Source organism: Balaenoptera acutorostrata, chromosome 3, assembly GCF_949987535.1.
Source record: "Balaenoptera acutorostrata chromosome 3, mBalAcu1.1, whole genome shotgun sequence".
Classification (NCBI taxonomy): Eukaryota; Metazoa; Chordata; class Mammalia; order Artiodactyla; family Balaenopteridae; genus Balaenoptera; species Balaenoptera acutorostrata.
The window spans coordinates 62,607,583-62,627,063 of NC_080066.1; the positions used below are offsets into that span (position 1 = coordinate 62,607,583).

Sequence of the window (19,481 nt, forward strand, 5' to 3'; positions counted from 1 at the left end):
ACATCCACTCTCCATGCTCCTGCCACAGGCCCTCATCCTTATATAATGACTTATCTCTCTCCAGGATGCTGCCTGTTGGAGCCAAGAATACTGGTTTGTGGTGACACTGGTTTAATTCAGCATGGATTGCCCTTATCTAATGGTTTTTCTCTGTTTACTTTGCCAATTTTGGGAATAGACCGCCACTGTGATTCCAGACCCTCTCTCCCCTTTCCCTATCCCTTGGGGATTGGGATCTGGGCAGAGATGAATTCACTGAGCAGCCAGAGCCAAAAGCAATCGGTACGAAGTCTTAGAAGGAAAGACAGGGAGCCCACGTGTGAGAGAGAGGAAACTACATACTATGAGACTCCCTCCCTGAGAGAATGAGCTGGGGCCCCTTTTTCTTTTGCTAGAACGTTCTTTTTCTTATGCAACTTGGCCCTGTCCACTCATATGCCCATCTCTTTCTTGCCTACTAGCCTGCCAGACCCTGGAGCTCAAGCTGGGTGGGTTCTGTGTCAATAAAAAGCTTAACCCCTGTCTGGGTGAAGCAGTCCCCTGCGATCACTGTTTTCCCCCTGTTCATTCAACCTGTCCCTGTCTGCTCCCGGCCTACCTAGCCTGATATGCCAGGGATGGAATCAAGAGTCCTAGCATTCCACATTCCCAAGAAAATCCCAGGAACCCCTAAAACTTCTTCCCCTATCACAGATGAGGTTGGCAGCTGATCAGACCTCAATAATTTTATACTGTAATAAGCTCTTTGAATGTATATATTCTTATTTTTACAATCTTTTCATTTTGTATTTAACGTCAATGGACTGAGTCAGATTCAGAAAATAATTGTAATGTTCATATTCGATATCTTACAGCGATACAGTTTTGTATTTACATATAAATATACCGACGTGATCAAATCCTTTTAGCTTCATCAATTTAGTAGCAGTCTGGGGCTGGGAAGGTGAGGAGGGGCTCCAAGAGCTGGTCTGGGAGGGATGGGGAGGCAGGGAGGAACCCAAGGCCTCATAGCCTTTCAGTTCTGAGAGCTGCCCATCTTGCCCAAGGCCATGGCCCAGCTCTGGGCAGACAAAGGGAACCAGCACCAGTTGACTGCTTGCCAAGTGCCAGTCACTGTGGTTGGTGCTTTCCCCCCCATTACCTCATTTAAACCTCACAACAATCCAGTGAGATGTTATTCTCCCTTCCTTCTGTTTCTGTGTAGATGAGAAAGGTAAGGTACAGAGGGTTACAGTGAGGGTTACAGCGAAGGTAAGGTTTAGCAGGTCCAGCTCTAGAACTGGAGGTCAAGTTGATATGCTTACAAAGCTTTGGCCTCTTTACTGCGTTGCTATCTCAAAGATCAAGATAGTGTTTTGTCTTTGGAAATGAGTTTTTTTAATGTTCTATTCAAGGTATAGACAGTTCTTAAGTTCCAGGTAGTTGATCTTGACTAGATCTGTATGTAATAGACAAGAAGGGTTTCTGACAGAGTTGGTGACTGATTCTCCCAGATAGGACCTCCTGGTACAGGTCCTCGAGTCTGCAGAGTACCAGAGGGGTCATTCTCCCAGGGAAACCCCATACATTTGGTTACACTGGTACCTTTGTGGGAAGATCTTGAGTCATTTGCATCTCTCTCTTAGAGTAGAACCAGAAGCTTTGTCCATGTTGGACCACTCCCCATGCTGTGTAGCTCCTCCCTGTTGACCAGTGACACCTGTGCAGTTGGAGCAGTTCTGGCATGGGGCGTTCTTAATAAAAGTGACAGCATCTGATATTTACTGGTTGCTTAACTCTATTCCAGGTACTGTTCAAAGTGCTTTCTCTGTATTATCTCATTCACCCTCAAACCAAACTTTTGAGGTACGTATTGACAGAAGAAAAAAACTGAGGCACAGGAAAATTAATTTGCCACAGCAAGAACTCGGACCATCTGACTCAGACCTCTAAGGATCCATCTCCTGATCTTCCAACAAAATATTCTTGAGTTTCTTACCTTAATCAAGACCTGACATATAGTGCAAAAATTAAGCCAGACCTTTCTTTGGATGAGCCTCTATTCCCTTGGGGGCAAGCAAGCATAATAGGTAAACAGATGAAATCTGGGAAATCAGGTTAGGGGTTTGGGGAAGTATGCAGGAAACAAGATTAATGATAAAAGATTTGGAGGAGGTGGCCTTGAAATGTCATTTATTTGAAGAGACTGTAGCCCAACTGCTGTGTAAATTCAGAAGTTATGCATGAGTTCTTCATGGGACATCTAAGGATTGGTGAGGTTATCACTTGCGAGGGCTCCATAAAAATGCAGTTTCCTGGGTCCTGCCCAGTAGGTGGTTGAGTGAGTGGCAGGATGAGCCAGGTTTTTGAACCACTGTTTTAGTCCATGCCCCTGACTCTAAGGAAGGTTAGCAAATTGATGTCTCCTAAATCTGAGAGAAAGAGATTAATAGCTTCCCACCGACTGCTGTAGTCTGCTTGTAGCCTTTACCCTTGGGAAGATAATTAATACTCAGTGTGAGCCTACCTGTGTTGGGTGTTAAAAGAGATAAAGGGGAAGAGAGAGGAGGAGCCCTGAATCTGTCCAGGAAGTCAAGGCTGTCACATAGGAGATTTGGTGAACAAAGCAAGAGAACCCACAATCAAATGCTGGATTGCACAGTTGAGAACGTAAGATGAAGAAAGTGTGCAGGGGAGAGAGAATATTGTGGGTAACTCAGGCTTCTGCTTCTGATTTGACTGCTATTTTTTCACTTAATTTACTCCCTCTAGGCTTAGTCCCTTCATTCTGCCCATCCCTGTTAGCTAGGATGGGACTCCTGAGGTGAAGGGTACCCCAGCATCCTCAGCCTGGGAGGTTCTCCATTGTCAATCTCCATGTCACAATGTGCAGGTAAATGAAAAAATGCGACTGGTTCTTGGGAGACTGGACTATTTAGCATCATACCTTGAGGAAGATGGGACTCCTGCCCTTATGGTCTTCCCATCTCTAGAGACAACCAGACACATATGGAAACTCTCACAAATCAGACACCTGCAGGTAGGTGGGTCAGGAGGTATGGCCAGGTAGAAAAGCCTTCTTAGAGTGACTGAGCTCTTTGGTAGTTTTGAGATCTCACCACTCAACTCAAGCCAGGTCCTAGCTTTTGTAAAAGAAGGTGCTGTATTAGATGATCCTACTGCAGGCCTTTCAACTCTGAGGATCTAGTTCTTTGCTGGACAGTGCAAATGCCTATAGAGGAACCATCAGACCCTTCTCTGGTTGGGTCAGCTCCCACTTGAAATCCCCAGTTTTAGCTTGTTTTCAAAGTCTCATCTTTCAAGGTGCAGCCACCTCCCTATTCCCTCAGTTCTCTTCCCACTTGTCCCCCAACTTGGTAAGCAGCAAGTCTCCCCTATTATCCCCAGGCTATCCCATAGGCCTTTAAGGTTTCTGTGCTGTTACATGTGGGGCAGACAGAATGACTCAGAGCGGAGGAATGAACTAATCAAGCTACCAGAGCTCCCAACCGAGGTCTTAGGTTTGTCTGCAGCCTTGGTTACTACCAAGACTACTACCCCCAAACCATCATTAGCTAACCAAGGACAGGAGCTAAAAGCTCCACCAATTTGGGAACTATATTTCCTCTTGGGAGATATTCACCCTATAGTTAACCATCACACAAACAGTTGTGAATATCAAGTGTTTTGGACTGCACTGCTCTTAACTGACCACAGAGAAGACTGGGTCTTTTCCACAAATAGAAATCTAGCACTCTCAGAAACCTGTTGCAGTGTTTAGCCTTCCTTCACCCCTCACCATAGCTTTCACAAAATCCTTCTTTTTGTTTAAGCTAAATCTGGCATTCTGCAGTCTTAAATGCTCTCATTTTTTTCTGGCTAAGGCCAACATGGACATAACTAAACCGGAAACCTAGAGTGTTGGATGGAGATGGGGAGCAGTGCTCCCTTTTCGATAACTTAGGGTAATATGTTCCTGATACAGTTTTTAGGACTAAGATGAAGGTGAAAGTAGGAAAGCAAGACAGTGAGTTGTGTAGAGAAGGTAGTCAAAAAAGGCACAGCGCCCTCTTCCCCACTCTAGGCTCACTTCTTTCTACCCCTCCCCCTGCATCAGCACCTGGTTACTTCTCTAAGCTAATATAGTTATCTTAGCCTCAAGACTGGCCAGATGCACAGCTGAGTCTAGGTCACCCACTTTATCCTGTGAAGTCTGTTTTACCTCCTTGACCTTTAATGAATACCTATTCTGTGGCTAGCAGCCAGTGGACGTATGGAGTATGATGTTCAGAGCAGATGCTAGGCTGGAGATATCAGTTGGGGACTTAGTTTAGATAGAAGCTAGGAGCCTTGGAAGTGGGTGAGAACAAAGACGAATGAAGAGAGCAAGAAGAGAGGAGAGACCCTTGGGAGCCACCAATATTTAGGGGAGGATGGAGGAAGAAAAACCTGGGAAAGATTCTGATTAATAGGCAGAGGTAACCAAGGTCAAGACTAGGCTGTGTTCTCACAGACTGGTGAGAAGTGGGGAGTAGCTGGGATGAATGAACAGGATTAATAAATGGAGGTTCACTAGTGATGTTGGGGCAGGGGCTGACAAGGAGGAGGCATGAGTGGGAGGTGAAGGAATAGAGACTGCAGTGCTTGGGGTTCACTTCAACCAAAGCAAGGCCCACCTTTATCTCTTACGTGTTAGACCTCTGAATAAGATTTCATTTGAACAAAGGAACCTGCTGCCTTAAAAAAAAATCATCAAACAACTGATATGCAGAAGAAAACACTTTGAAAGCATAAAGCTGGGTAAACTGGGAACATATTGTTACATTTGTTTTCTAGATTTGGGCTGAAGTGACCTAGAGGGGTAAATAATGCTAGGTGAGAGCAAAACATTTCAAGGCAGTGAATAGCAGTCTTAAAACCCAATAAAAAAGTTCCAAGCCTCCAGTCACCTAGAAATCAGAAATATGGCATATGTACAACATATAAACCAGTTGGTTGCCAGAGAAATGGAGTTTCTAATTTACACAGTGGAATTTTGGGGTTCTTTAAGCCTGTCCTGGTCTCCTCTCAAACTGGAACACCAGGGACTTTGCATTTGAAAGACCAGGAGAAGAGGGAGTGTCGACAAGATAAAGGAAGAAAGGGTCCTACAACATTTGAGTGCTAGGCATACTTTATTTTTAATCTCACAACAACCCACTGCAGTAGGTATTCTTTTTTTTTTTTTTTTTTTTTTTTTTTTGGTATTCTTATTCTTAGTTTACAGATAAGGGAATTGAAAAGATAAATGACTTGCCAAAGACATCCAGCTAGGAAGTGGCTAAACTGGGATTCTGACCAATAGCTTGAGCTTTTCCCCTTGAACGTATAAGGCACTTTGGGTTGGAAGTGGGAAGCAAGCCTCAGATGCCCCTCACCTGGATATTCCCAAACTGGCAATGGTCTCCTTTAGCTGGCAGAGCTTCTGTCATCAGGGCACTGGCACTGACATCTTTTTGGCAGAGCCACTGAAGTGCAGGCCCTAAATATCTCTCAATCACCACCTACCATAAGCACCCTAAAGAACTGTGAGGGTGTGTGTGTGTGATGCCTAGGAGGCAGGGTGTCAGAAGGTGTGATAGCTTTGAGTATATGTGGTTGTGAGTTGAGGATGCATGTATGTGACTGGGAGACAAATTGCTTCTTTGAGGATAATTTTTTTGGAAAGGGCCAGAAATCATTTAAAACTATCTGGGGACAAACTGCTCTCGGAGTCAGGGAGGGAAGGCATGTGGAGCAAGAAGGGAAGCTGTTTTTCTCCAGAAGTCCCAACTTGGATCATGGATCTTAACGTGTATAGAGACAGCATGTGGTGGAATGGACAAAGCTCAGGCAGACTCGCCTTGGCAACTTGGCTTGGGCAAGTCACTCTACTACTTGGAGCCTCAGTTTGCTCAACTACAAATACGAAAATCCCTAACTCACACAAAAGAGGACTCCTGGGAATCAGAACCTGGCTTCCCCATGTGACTTCTCCAAGGAAGGCCTTCACCCAGATCTATTCACTCTTTTGTCCTCACTGATAGGGTAGGGGAGAGGTGGGGTGGATGCAACCTTCAGTGAAGCTGGAAGGCCAATGTCTCCAAATCAAATTCTTAATTTCCCAGAGTCTGGGAGTGGCTGTGCTACACAGGCATCAATGTACTGAGTCAGAAACAATCACTGGACGCCTTCTGAGGGGCTTTCTTGCCTGACCGCTGGGGGCACTGGGGGCTCAGAGGTGAATTAGATGGAGTTGCTTCCCTCGAGGAGCTCAGTCTAGGGAGCATTCAAGAGGGGATTTCCATCAGCGTGGTGCACTTAGGAGGGTCAGAAGTGTCAGCGAAGTCTGGTTCTCTGAGCAGGAGTAACTGTTCTGGTTGCAAATGCTCCATAAGTAACTTCCTTCAGCGTATACCCCCTGCAGTCCAGGCTTACAGTCAGATGCTTGGGCCTTTGGCCTCCACAGAAGTTCAGAGCCTCACTAGGTGTATTAAAGCGCATTTTTATCATCACATGTGATCCTCATAACGGTAAGGACTGCCATGTTAACTTGTACAGGACAGGAGGCTGAACCACAGGTAATAAGACTAAGTGCAAACCATAGGACTCAACTTCTAGACTAATGTTCTTTCTGCTCTACCCACTCTGCCTCATCTTACATTCACACAGTATCTGTTATGCCTTCATTTAGGGCAGAGCCTCTTGGGAAATAGAGCACAAATCTGAGATAGGGCTCCAGACATCAGAAGGTGTCTGTTCTGATATAGAAAAACTTGGTCTTCCCTCTAGGGAGCCCCCAGTCTGAGAATGAACCTCAACTTCCATGGCCCTGCTAGGTGCTGGGCCTCCCACTGAACACACACTCTTCACCTCCTGGTCTTTCCCCCTTTACACCCTTCAGTGATTCCATCAACCAAGCTGCCACCCAAATTCTAGTCCCTACTTCACCTGAGATGACCTACTTCCCTTCCCAAATCAGTACTTCTTCCCACCTGCCCTCTCTCCTTAGTAGCAAGGTTCCCTCCCCATCAGAGTCCCCCCCCCACCCCCGTGGACTCTGAGGGAGGGAAGGGTCCTTAGAGCCTGTCTTTCTACCCCAGTTTTCACCCCTATTTCACAGGAGAGAAACAGGCCCATAGGGAGGAGGGGACTTGCCTAAGGATATAGTACTAAGTCACTGGCCACACTAAATCTGGAAGCCAGCTTACCAAACCACTAGCCTCAAGGCTCTTCTACCTCTTCATACACCAGGCCACTGACTCCTCCTTTCCCTCCATTACCCACACTGAATCAGTCACCCAGTCCTCTGGAGTCTTTCTCAAACACATCTCTCTGTTTTTATTCTTGCTTATCCATTGCCACTGCCCTAGTCAAGTCTTCATTACATCTCACCTGAACTGTTAGGACAGCCTAACTGGCAGCAGGCTCCCATTCTGCCCACAGGCCTTTAAGGCCCTTCACATTCTGCACACCCCACCTCATCCACACTAGCTTCCTTTACTGGATACCTCAATCAACAGATCTTTCCCACTCACTCGTCTTGTATTCTGGCCCCAGGCTCAGCTCTGTTGAGCACAGACATGTGGGGTAGCCTCCCCCACCCCTCCAAAACACTACAAATGATTCAGGGAAGCATCTGAGTCAGAGTTTTGACTTGAGGGCTGCTGAAGGTAGGGAAGGGTTTCTGGATTGGGGGGCTGGGAGAAAGAGAAGAAACCTCTTGGCTCCCTCCATCTACCCCTCCCACCAGAAGATGTACCTCTGTAGTCTCCAAACCCACTATTACAACAGCCATTCTGCCTCACCTTGCTGCCTGTAGGCACCCCTCATTCAACCCACCCTCAGAATCCATCCAGCTGCTGGGATGTTGAGCATCTTAAACCATAGTTCTGGGCCTGTGGTCCTGTGACCGGCCATGCTGCTTGCACATTCTGCAGTGCAAGTCTAAGAATGTTAACAAGGTAGTAAAGTCTTCTGCTCTTTGACTGCATCTTTCCAACCCGGAGTTTCATTACTACAGCCACACTTGCAATGGTTCTTAATGTTTCTTTGCATTTACCTCTTTGTGTCATTTGCTGAGAATAACTTTCCCCTCCATTTCTACCTGAGTGCCACCTTCTCCATGAAGACTTCACCCAGTTTTCCTCAGCTAGAAAGAATCTCCCTGCTCTGAGCTTCTGTGGATGTCTAATTACATATACATTTTCCACCTTGCCTTAGCTCTTTCTGTAGCATCTCCTCAGCTAGGTCTGATGCCCTTGGAGGGTACATAGTGAGCATCTCATTCAGTCTCTGTAATCCCACCCAAGCAGCAGGTGCGGTATGAATGTGTCTGCCTCACCCCAGTAGGTGCTTAGGCAAATGCCTGTTGCCCCAACACAGGACTTCCAGCTTATACCGCTCATTTTTAGGCAGGCACTTAACAGAATGGGTCGGACACAGGTTACACAGACAGGGGCGTCGGGACATTCCAGCCAGTCGCTAGGGTATCCTTACCCGCCTCCCTCTGCCCAGCTCCAAATGGGGTGTGTGTATGAAGGAAGTGGGGGCCAGGTAGCCCCGCTAGCTCCTCCTCCGGGTCCACCCAGCGGATCTTTGAGTCCCAAGAGGTCTCCTAGTCCAAGGGCCTCAAGAAAGTCGAAGCGGCGGTGCGGCAGAGATAGGGACCTCTGCCAGAGATGCGCCTCCCACTCACGACTAGTTTAATTAATTTGTTTATATTTTTTGGAGGGAGGGGGCGTTCAATGAAGGGGAAGAGGTGGAGCGAGGGGAGGAGGCGGGCCCAGTATGACTGACGCGAGCACCGGGGAGCCAATGGCCCGTGGGGGGCGTTCCCCCCCATTCAGTACTCCTCGCCTGGCTCGGAAGGTATGTTAAACAGCTGCTTTTAATTTGGTCTCCCCAATCTCGAGGGTTTGGGGGGCTTGTTTGCCGGCCGGTCGCTTTGGCCAGTCCGCCATGGTGTAGGCGCTGCGGGCCCTGGGACGGAACTAGGGGAGGCTCGGAGTCCGGCGGCCGAGGGAGCCGAGCGAGGGGCAGGCCAGGAAGGAGAGCTCTTGGCGCCGCCCGCTCACCAGTGTGCGTTTCCAAGCCGGGCCGGATCCGTGGGGAGGGGGTCGGCCCGGCCCGGGGTCGCCAGTGCGCTGGCCGTGCTGCCTAGTTTATTTCACCGAGCAGTCGGTTTCGGTAGGTTTGGGCGACGGACTGGGTAAGGGGCCGGCAGGAGGAGATCCCCCTCGCTCCTGCAATGCCTTAAAAAATTATTGTAGAGAAGAAAAAAGGGGAGATTCCATACACCAACTGGAACCGGGCCCGGGCTGCGGCGCGCGGGCTCGGCAGGGGGCGGCGGCCTGAGCCAAGCCGGCCGGGCTCACTGAGCCCGCGGCGCCGGGAGTTGGTCGAGAGCTGGAGTTAGCGACCGAGACCGGGCCCGCGGCTTTCCCCGCTAACCACGCCGGGCGAGGGCGGCAGCGGCCCGAGGGTTTTGTTTCTGTCCGCAAACTTGTCGGAGGGGGCGGTGGGCGCGCTCCGAAGAGGCGCGGGCGCCTAGGGCCCGCGGTTGTTATGGACTCTGGGGGCGGGGGCAACGCCGGACTTGCGGGAGGGGCGGCCGGGGGCGGGGGAGGCCACCGGAAAGAGCACCAGCGCCTCGGCACTAGACCCATGCGCCGGTCTGGGCTCTCCGAACTCCCGGGCCGTGGCAGTAGAGCCAGCATTCGGCGCTGGAACCCGGCCTGGGGGTGTGGAAAACCTCCACGAACTCGGCGGCCGCGACCCGCGGCCCCAGCTGATCCCCTTGCAAACATGGAGCTGCCTCCTTCCCCGCCCACCCCAAGGCAGCGACGGTGGCTCCCTTCCCCTCCCCCGGCCGTGCTGTTTGCCCGCGGATGGGGCGGGGGTGGGGGTACGGGCGTGTGAGCGCGCCCACGAGGGGGTGGCCTGAAAGGGGCAGTGAAGGTCGGAAACTGGGAAAACAGTCTCCACGCTCGGAATCGGGAAAAGGAAATGCATCAGCCGGCGGGAGGGGCGCGGGGGGCGCGCCTGTCAGCCGGGATGGCGACCGTGGGCTGGGAGGCGGGGCGCCGGCGCGAACCGCCGAGGCCGGGCTGGGCGACGCCGGGAGAAGAGGCGCAGGGGCCCGGGCTCATGGAGCGCCGGGATACCACTGCCTCCACTCCCTGGCCTAGCCTGTTTACTATCTACTCCAGCGACGGCTTGTGCAACCGGCCCGGAGAGGAGCTGAGGGGCGGGGCCTTTCCCTCTCTCTTCCACCCATCTCGGGCTCCTCCAGAGAGCCCGCCTTCTCTTGTCTTCCACTGGCTGGGCGAAGCTCCCTTTTTTCCTTCTCGGTTGTTGATTGGATGACATTCTCCCGAGCTCCGCCTATCGGAGGCCGGGCTGGAGTTTAAGTTGCTAAGATTTTTTCCGTGAAGGGCGGAGGGAGGATTCCTGCGGCATACGTGAGGCGCAAGGGTCCCGCCCCTACTTCTGATTGGTGGGATGGATAGTCCCGCCTCCTCCGGCGCAGAGAGCTTGGAGGGGGAAGTCCACCCCTGTTCCCCGCCCCCTCCCCTAGCGTGTGTGCGCGCTCAGCACATGTGTGAGGCCCGCCTAGCTCCTTCGAACAGTCCTCCCGCCCGGAAGTCCCGGGCTTGGAGCCCTTGGCAAGGGGGGGCGGGGAGAGCCAAGAGGCACACAATGATTTCTCCAAGTCTCGAGATCTGGTAGCCTTTGCGATGAAGTTAGGGGTTGCCGGTGTACGGTGGCTTTGGGGGACTTAGCTCTCGGGGTTCTGCAAGGGTTGGGAGGAGGGTATGGGGTCTGTCCTTCCTCGCCAAGTACTAAAGTTCTGACCCCGCGGCCTGGCTTTTCCCGCGGCTCTCGACTTCCTGGAAATCGCCCTAGGCTTAAGCTTGAGAACGCTGCGGACGTTGGCAGAGTGTTTTCTTCCCAGCACAAGGCAGCCGCTGTCCTTACTTGGCTTTATCAAAAACTCTGAGCAACTTAGGATTGGCCTGGATGCCTTAGGCAAGACCCAGGGCAGCTCATCCCCTGTTGACAGAAAAGTCGAGGGCGGCCCAATTATGCTTGGGTTCCAAGTGGTTCTTGATGTCCAGGTGGGAGCGCCGTGTGGCACCCAGTCCAGGGAGCGGAGGACGGCCCAGATTTAAAATAGCCCTCGGTCAGTTCTGCATAATTACCTCTTCTTCGTAACCTCCTAGAGGTTTGGCCTGGGGGTCTCGTTTGTTTCGTTGGTGTGACTTATTTTTTGAGCTCCATCCTGGGGCAGGGCTTAGCTCCCGGCGAGGCTGCTCCCATCTGTCGGCTATTCATGGAGTTCACAGTTCGCTGCCTTGTCCTTGCGGCTTGGAGTCAGGCCCACCTGTTGCCAGCGCTCATTTCTTGTGGTCTCCGGCAGATTGCAGAGGGAGGACAAGGTAGGACCTAGGAGTGAGTTACCTGGGGCCTGCCTCTTGGATACTGACTCAGCTCTCTTGGGGGAGTAGCCTTTTTGCGGAAGAGAGCGGGAAAACTCTAGTCCCGCCCCCTCCCCTCCTGGCGCTCCGTGAGCGCCCCCCAAAGCAAGGCCAGCGTCAGTTCGCCCTATTTAGTGAATAAATAAAAGCCACCTAGGTATCGCAAGCACTTTGTCTCTCTCTGTTCAAGGCCATATTACCTACACAGAGAGGGCCTAGGGACTGTCATTAACACTCGTTGGCCAAGGAGGAGGGAACAGTTCTTATTATTGTCCCCAACTCTGGAATTTTTATCATTTCTCTTAAGTGTGGCGTAGGATTCATTTATGCCGTGGCCTGTTTGGTCTCCTTCCTCAGTTCTTCGAGTCTGATGCCTCCAGTTCTACTCTGGAGATCGCTAGTGCCTTACGCTTCACGCTCCGCCTTCCGGAGGCTTGCCAGGGCGTTGGCTCTTAGGACCCTGCCCTCATTTTGGTTATCTCCGCCCTCTTAGGACTGCATATTCAGGTTTAGGGAGTGTCTGCGATAGAAGTATGCAGCCACCACTAGCTGCGGGCTGAACAACCCCTGGGACTATTCCTCGACTTTGGTCTCCAGCCCTTAATTCTGTATTCTATACTTACTGAAAGGAGCTGTCGGCTGCTCCGTATATTTGTGTTTACAAGGAGGCAGTGTGCGGAAATGTAAATTGTAGAGAACTGTATGGGAATGATGAGGTTCTTTTTATCATTTTTTGTAAGGGGGTCCTGCAGGGTGGCAATGCTGCTGCCTCTCCCTTTCAAATCCCAGGGCATCGAATTCCCGCTGCTGAGCTCCGCACCACCTCCTGTTTCAGGCCCTGGAACTCTCTGCGCTTCAGTCTCTAGTGTAAACATTCCACAAAAGGACTGCTAAGGTTCAGCCTCCTCGCGCAGGGCGGAGTCAGCTTCTTCCTAGACGGGCATCCTAGCCAATAGAGGCTCCTACCGGCGTCGAGATACCCAATCCGATGGTTGGGGGCGGGGCCTGGCCCGGCAGTGCGGTAGGAGGAGACTATCTCACGGACATTTTTACCCCACATCGGTTACTTACCTTCCTGGGGCAGCCAGAGAGATAGGGGTAGCCTTCCAATGCATTGACCGGCGAGGGCGGGAGCGGAGTTGTTGGGCCTGTAGCTGAGACGGCAAGGGGCGGGACATGTGGAGTCCTCCAATGAGACGTGAAGAGCTTCCCTGCTTCCTCCAATAGTGTTGCAGCTTGGGGGTGGGATTCAGCTATTCGTCTCCAATAGGCGGGGTTGAGTTAGGGAAGCTCCCCGCCAATAGGGGCGTGGAGAAGGTGAGCGGCTTTCCCCCTCTCCCCTCCCAGCCGGGGGGGAAGGGGCGGGCAGTCGGCAGCCAGGGCGCAGCTATTGGCTAAACCTTTGACAGGCGGATAGTACGGCCTGTGCGGAGCGAAGTTGAGTCTTCCCTCTGCGGGGCGGGCCGGGTGAGTGGGCGGGATTTCCCGGGTAACAGAGAAGCGGCCGCGGCGGTAGAGGCGGCGGAGACGGTTTCTCCATCTTCCCCCCCTCCCCTTCCCCCCTTGGAGTTTCCCTCCCTCCCTCCCTCCCTCCTTCCCAGTCTGGGCACTGGGGCCTGTGACCGCTTCGTTAGCGGAGAGGAGGCTGCCAGTCCGCTTTGGCGGGCCTGTGCCCCGCGCGTTTCTCGGGGCCTCCCTGCTGAGCCTGAGGCTCATGCTGAGAGGGACACGCAGTGAGAGCGGCCGAAGCAGCTTTGCGGTGAGAGCACGCCGGGCCGGGGTCGGGGCAGGGAGCCTGGTGGCGGGTAACGCCGGACTCGAGGGTGTGTATTTTTTTGGGGGACTGACCTCCTCGGCTTCCCGTAGAGCAGGCGGGCGGGAGGCGTGTGGATGTGTGAGGGGGGTGGGGGGCGGAGCGGGGTAGCTCTCGGTGCGGGAGGGGGAGGAGAGCGTAGTCCCGGTGCGCGCGGAGGGGGCGGGCTCTCGCGCCGCCGCTCAGGGGCGGGGCCGGCGCGCGCGTGCGATTGTGGAGAAAGGGGCGGGGCTGGGCCCTGTGCGAAGTGCTGTTTGCGGTCGACCACCTCTCCTGTCTTCCCGGGTTGGGCGGGGCCTCGGCTGGGCGGCCTTGCACTGGCCTGCTGGGGTGAGGGGACGGCCTGGGGGGTCTCCCGCTTGTGGCTTCGGGGCGCGGCAGGGAGGGGGCGTGAAGTCCGCCTTCCTCCGCCTTCCCGGGATCCGGTTGGCCGGAGGGGCAGTATGGAGCGGCTATGCCACTCCCCCTGGCCGTCCTCCCCCTTCCGCGGGTTTCCGCCTCCTTGGCAAGTGAGGCGGGGCTCGGGAAAGCCCGCTGTCCGGTCTGGCTGGGAGTCGCGGCGCCTAGATCTGCCCCGCCCTACGTCTCTTTTGGGTGGGAGGGGCCCCCAGACTGCAAACTGTGGAGATGTCAGGGCTTTCTCTTGTGGCTCAGCCATGCCTTTTGCCTGGGGCACGAGGGTCAGGTGCCAGAGCTGTTGTCTCTGCTTTGCTTGGTGCAGCATGGATGGCACCATGTAGCCTGGAGAGTGGGATCGTGGTCCCCGCCCCTCCTCTCTCGGTTGTAATTATTGGGGCGAGGTGCTCAAGGTCCTTTCGTTGCAGTCTGCGGTCGAGTGCTGCTCGTGCTGAGACCGTGCTTCCGCAGCGGTGATGGTGGGGGGAGGGGCAGAGACTCATCAGAGACTAGAAATGTGGCCGGGGACAACCTTTCCTGGAGTTCCCTTGATGTTGGGTTACCGTGGCTGTACGGGGCGGGGTTTCCTCTGAGCCAATAGGATGGTGGGTAGTTAGACTTCGCCACTATTTCGGTGCCTTAGAACTTCAAACCCGGTTAGCCAAGAAAAGGATGTGGAAACTCCTCTTCCCAAGGCTGAAATTTAGAAAAGGAAGGGTTGAATTTACATTATATTTAAAAAAAAAAAGATCTTTTATAAAAGATGGTGATTTTTTAAAAAACTCAGACTTTGAATGAAATACTCCAATTTCTTCAGCTTCTGCATTTTTGAATGCTTTAATTGTACTGGTGGTTCTGTTATTTAATTTCTCAAATAAATAAGTTGCAATTTAGGTAGCTTCAGGTGTTCTTGAAAAGTCTGGTTGTTTTATGTAATGCTGTTAGAACATCTAGACCACTTTCTATTTATATTCTATAAAACACAGTTCTTGCCCTATTTTTTTTACAGAGAGTAGGGTGAAATCGAGGACTAGTGTAGCCTTGTGTATGTGACTTACGTAGTGTTGCCCTCCAACCTGTACTGGGAAATTGCCTTAGGACATTTCAAGTTTAATGAACCAGTTTAATTGAGGGTTTTGCTCTGAGTGGAGACATTATCTTTTCTTAAGAGAAATTACTTGTGTTTTCGATATTTTTCATGAGAAATTAAGCAAGGAAAAAATATGTTTATTTATGCACTAATATCTGAGCAAGCCCTCTGGCTAATTAGCTGAACTGAAGTTAAATTCTAGATTTGTGCTTTGCTCAGTTGGGACTGAGAGCTTGGTGCCGTGTGCTATACTCATGTGAAGAGATTAAGTCTCACCTTCTTAGCTAAAGAAGTAGCAATGGCAACAGTAGCTTTTTAGTTTGGTTAATGGTGACTGTGGTAGAACTGGTGTGGAGACAGAAAACCTGGGTGTTTTTCCTGATGCTATAAACTGACAAAGTTTGTGAAAATAGTGGAGAATTTACCGTTGAGGAAAGTTTGGTCAACACATAGTTGTTCCTACCATTTGCAATGCTGTGTGCTGGGAAACATAAAAGGTCTAATTCATACCCTTAAAGAATATGTTGGGACTTCCCTGGTGGTGCAGTGGTTAAGAATCTGCCTGCCAATGCAGGGAACACGGGTTTGATCCCTGGTCCGGGAAGACCCTACATGCTGTGGAGCAACTAAGCCCGTGTGCCACAACTACTGAAGCCCACGTGCCACAACTACTGAAACCCGCGAGCCACAACTACTGAGCCCGTGTGCCACAACTGCTGAAGCCTGCGTGTCTAGAGCCCGTACTCCGCAACAAGAGAAGTCACCGCAATGAGAAGCCTGCGCACCACAACTAGAGAAAGCCTGCATGCAGCAACAAAGACCCAACGCAACCAAAAATAAATAAATAAATAAATTTATTTATTAAAAAAAAAAAAAAAAGAATATGGTGTCTGTTGGCGAACCAGGGTCAGAAGTCCCACATAGGCTTTAAGAATTCAAGTAAGAGCCTGGATATGCTGTATTAGGAAAGTTTTCATAAATGCTTTTTCTCTCTCCAAATATCAGTATCATATACTATAGTTTTTTCAGAGTCAGAGACCCTAGAGAGATTTGCATTTTGTAATTAGGAAGGTTTCACCTAAAGAGTAAAAAAAATTTTCTTTTTTTAAGGAAGGTGGTGTGTAGTAATTTGATAAAATTCCTGGCAAAGCATAGTCCTGTTTACATCTTAAGTGCAAACAGACAAGATACTGGAGAGCTATGTGAGGCAGATGTTAATGGCTGTGAATTTTAGTTGGAATTAAAAGATTATGTCCATGGCATTCAGTAATCTAGTGCAGTGCTTTCAAAGGCTTTCTTACTCTTCTGGATAACTCCATCAACCAAAAGTTTGTTAAGCTTTATTTTCTGTAGATTCTTATATAGATGATGTTAAATGCTTTTTCAAACTACACCCTCTGTCTCCTTGAATGATAATAAGAGAACTTACATTTATGGAGCCCTTTACTACCCCCCAGGCACTGAGTTAAGTATTATGCATTTATTAATCTGTTTAATCTTCACTACAACCCTGTGTAGTGGGTACTATGAAATCTGTGTTTTAAAGATGAGGAAACAGTGGGAAAGAGAAGTTAGACATATGCTAAGTGGCTAATCCAGAATTCGAACCCAGACATTCTGGTTCCAGAGTCCACGCTCTTAACGCTATATACTTCAGCTGCCTGGTCTAAGGATAGTAAATGGAGAAGGAGCAGTGCGGGGTTTTTTTTCTTTTTTCCACTTTTGGTAAAACATATAACGTAAAATTTATGATTTTATCTGTTTTTAAATGTACAGTTCAGTGACATTAAGTACATACACATTGTTGTGCAGTCATCACCATCATCCACATTTTGTTTATCTATTCATGTGTCGATAGACGTTTGGGTCGTTTCCACTTCTTGGCTATTGTGAGTAATGCGGCTGTGAATATGGGTGTATAAAATATATCTTCAAGTACTTGCTTTGAATTCTTTTGGGTATATACCCAGAAGTGGAATTGCTAGGTCATATGGTAATTTTATGTTTAATTTTTGGAGGAAGCAGCAATGTGCTTTTTTTTTTTTTTTTTAATATTTATTTATTTGGTTGCATTGGGCCTTAGTTGTGGCACGCAGGATCTTTGTTGCCGCATGAGGGATCTTAAGTTGTGGCATGCAAACTCTTAGTTGCAGCATGTGGGATCTAGTTCCCTGACCAGGGATCAAACCCAGGCCCCCTGCATTGGGAGTGTGGAGTCTCAGCCACTGGACCACCAGGGAAGTCCCCAGCAATGTGCTTTTGAAAGCACATTGGGGAAAAAGATTGGGATTCAGATTCTAAAGGTAAATTGAGTCAACATGCATTCTTTTTTCTTTCTTTTTTTAAATTTATTTATTTGGCTGTGTTGGGTCTTAGTTGCAGCACATGGGATCTTTCATTGTGGTGCGCAGGTTTCTCTCTAGTTGTGGTGCGCAGGCTCCAGAGCATGTGGGCTCAGTAGTTGCAGCACACGGGCTTATTTGCCCAGCGACATGTGGGATCTTAGTTCCCTGACCAGGGATTGAATCCGCATCTCCTGCATTGGAAGGCGGATTCTTAACCACTTGACCACCAGTGAAGTTCCTCAGCATGCATTCTTTTTTTTAAAAAATTTATTTAATTAATTTATTTATTTTTGGCTGCATTGGGTCTTCGTTGCTGTGCGCGGGCTTTCTCTAGTTGCGGCGAGCGGGGGCTACTCTTCGTTGCGGTGCGCGGGCTTCTCATTGCGGTGTCTTCTCTTTGTTGCGGAGCACAGGCTCTTGGCGCGTGGGCTTCAGTAGTTGTGGCTCGCGGGCTCTAGAGCACAGGCTCAGTAGTTGTGGCGCATGGACTTAGTTGTTCTACGGCATGTGGGATCTTCCCCGACCAGGGCTTGAACCCATGTCCCCTGCATTGACAGGCGGATTCCTAACCATTGCGCCACCAGGGAAGCCCTCAACATGCATTCTTGACCACCTTTTTTTTTTAATTGAAGTATAGTTGATGTACAATATTATGTAAGTTTCAGGTGTACAACAGAGTGATTCACAATTTTAAAGGTTATTGAGCATCTAAAATAGCTCTGGACTGACACAGGAAGAGTCTCTGTTCCCAAGAAGTTTACATTCTTAGAAGGAAAGGTAAATACACATATAATATGATTTTACTACACATCAGTGTAGGTTGAATGCATAAGAGTCAAGTACAAAGAGCTGTAAGGAATTCAGAGGGGAGCCCACCTTTTGGTGGGAAGAGGAAGATGGGGCACTGAATGAGAAACAGGAGGGAGGAGTCTGAAATCATAGATCTAGTTTAAGGGAGTTGTTAGATTCAAAATACCCCCAGAGAGTGCTTTGGAATGTTAGAAGGGGTGGCATTGTATTGAAAATGGCACATGAATTGTCTGTCTTCCAGAGTTTGTGCATCCTGTTCTCTTCAGTTTGCAGATGTGATTGCTTCTACTGCTTTGGAAGGTAGTTAAGAATTACAGTGAAGAAATTATGGACTTGGCATAACTTGTTGCTGTTACTCTGTCAAGCTGAAGATATATTATTAATATGGTCAACTGTTGTTTCGTAATACTTCTTTTCTTTCACATGCCTTCCTGTTTCTGCTACTTTAATAAGTGAGTAGTAGAGGTAATATTTTAGGATTTTAATCTTTTCCTTGTTACAGTTTAAGTAATTAATTCTGGGTGTTTGTTTTTTGTTGAGGTTAAGGTCAAATAATGAAATTCATCTAGCAGCATACTTGGGTAGTCTGAATCAGGGTTCTGCCATTATTACATTATATTCTTTCCAAATATTTCAAGGAGTTTTGTTTTTCTGACAGGCATCTTTCTTTTTAAATATGAATTTTAATTGTTTTTATACAGTTATCTGTTCGATTGTCTTTTAACAACACATTAAAAAAAAAACCTTTGACTTTCTTTAGTTTTGTAACTTTCTTTTGGGGTCTGTTTCTTCAAAAGACATGCTCCCCCCAAAAAACAAAAACAAAAAATCACACGAAAGACATGCCCAGTGGGATTTGTTGTCAGTTATAACCAAATGCAGATTTTTTTTTTTGTCCTTGTGTATTTGCAGGTCAACAACCTGATACTGGTTTTCGTCAGGGAGAGCTATACAGTGGCTCACAGTTCATCTAGATTGGGACTTTACTTTCTTGATAGCCTCAGTGCCTAGGACAATGCTGGCACACAGGTGATAGATAAGTAGTTTACAGCCTGAATTCAAATGGCATTTTAAAGTTTGCTAACTAGAGGAGGATACCTCTGTTTAGTTGGCAGTTGGCTTCAAAATTAGTTAGGCATTTATTGGTAGCAATTTCTAACTGATACATCTCTTTTTTGCCCCTCCCTTCTTTTGCTTTTGTACTCCTCACCCCCTTTTCTGTGTGTGTGCCTGCATGTTACTTGTATTTATCATCTTCGTGGCAATGGATGTTTCCTCAGTCCTGCTGGTATCCTCCAGGTGCCAGGCTTGTTGACTTGCAGGCTGTTGAAGGATATACGGAGCCACAATCTCTTCTTACCTGCAACTCTGAAATGCAAGAATTTTTGTTTGTTTGTTTTTTGGTAAGTTTGGTTCCACAACTAGTTTAGGGGGACAACCTGTTCTACGCTGTCCCACTTGGTGCAGAAATGTGAATGTGCTTGATTATAGAGAGCTACACTATGCACCATATTAGCTTTCCAAAATCTAAACAATACTGATAACTCTCA

General features: G+C 49.3%; 1 protein-coding gene across 5 annotated transcripts in view; it reads left to right on the forward strand.

Moving 5' to 3' along the window:
- Positions 1 to 8,772: 8,772 nt before the first annotated feature.
- The window catches only part of SIN3A (SIN3 transcription regulator family member A), a 64,596-nt gene continuing 53,887 nt past the window's right edge, over positions 8,773 to 19,481 (forward strand). The window contains exon 1 of one of the 5 annotated variants that reach the window (XM_007197672.3): positions 8,773 to 8,868. The gene's annotated coding sequence lies outside the window, so the exon portion shown is untranslated. Of the gene's footprint in view, positions 8,869 to 9,165; positions 9,187 to 13,050; positions 13,301 to 19,481 lie in introns of those variants that run through there. The other 4 variants (XM_057542634.1, XM_057542633.1, XM_007197671.3 and 1 more) reach the window with 4 other exon arrangements.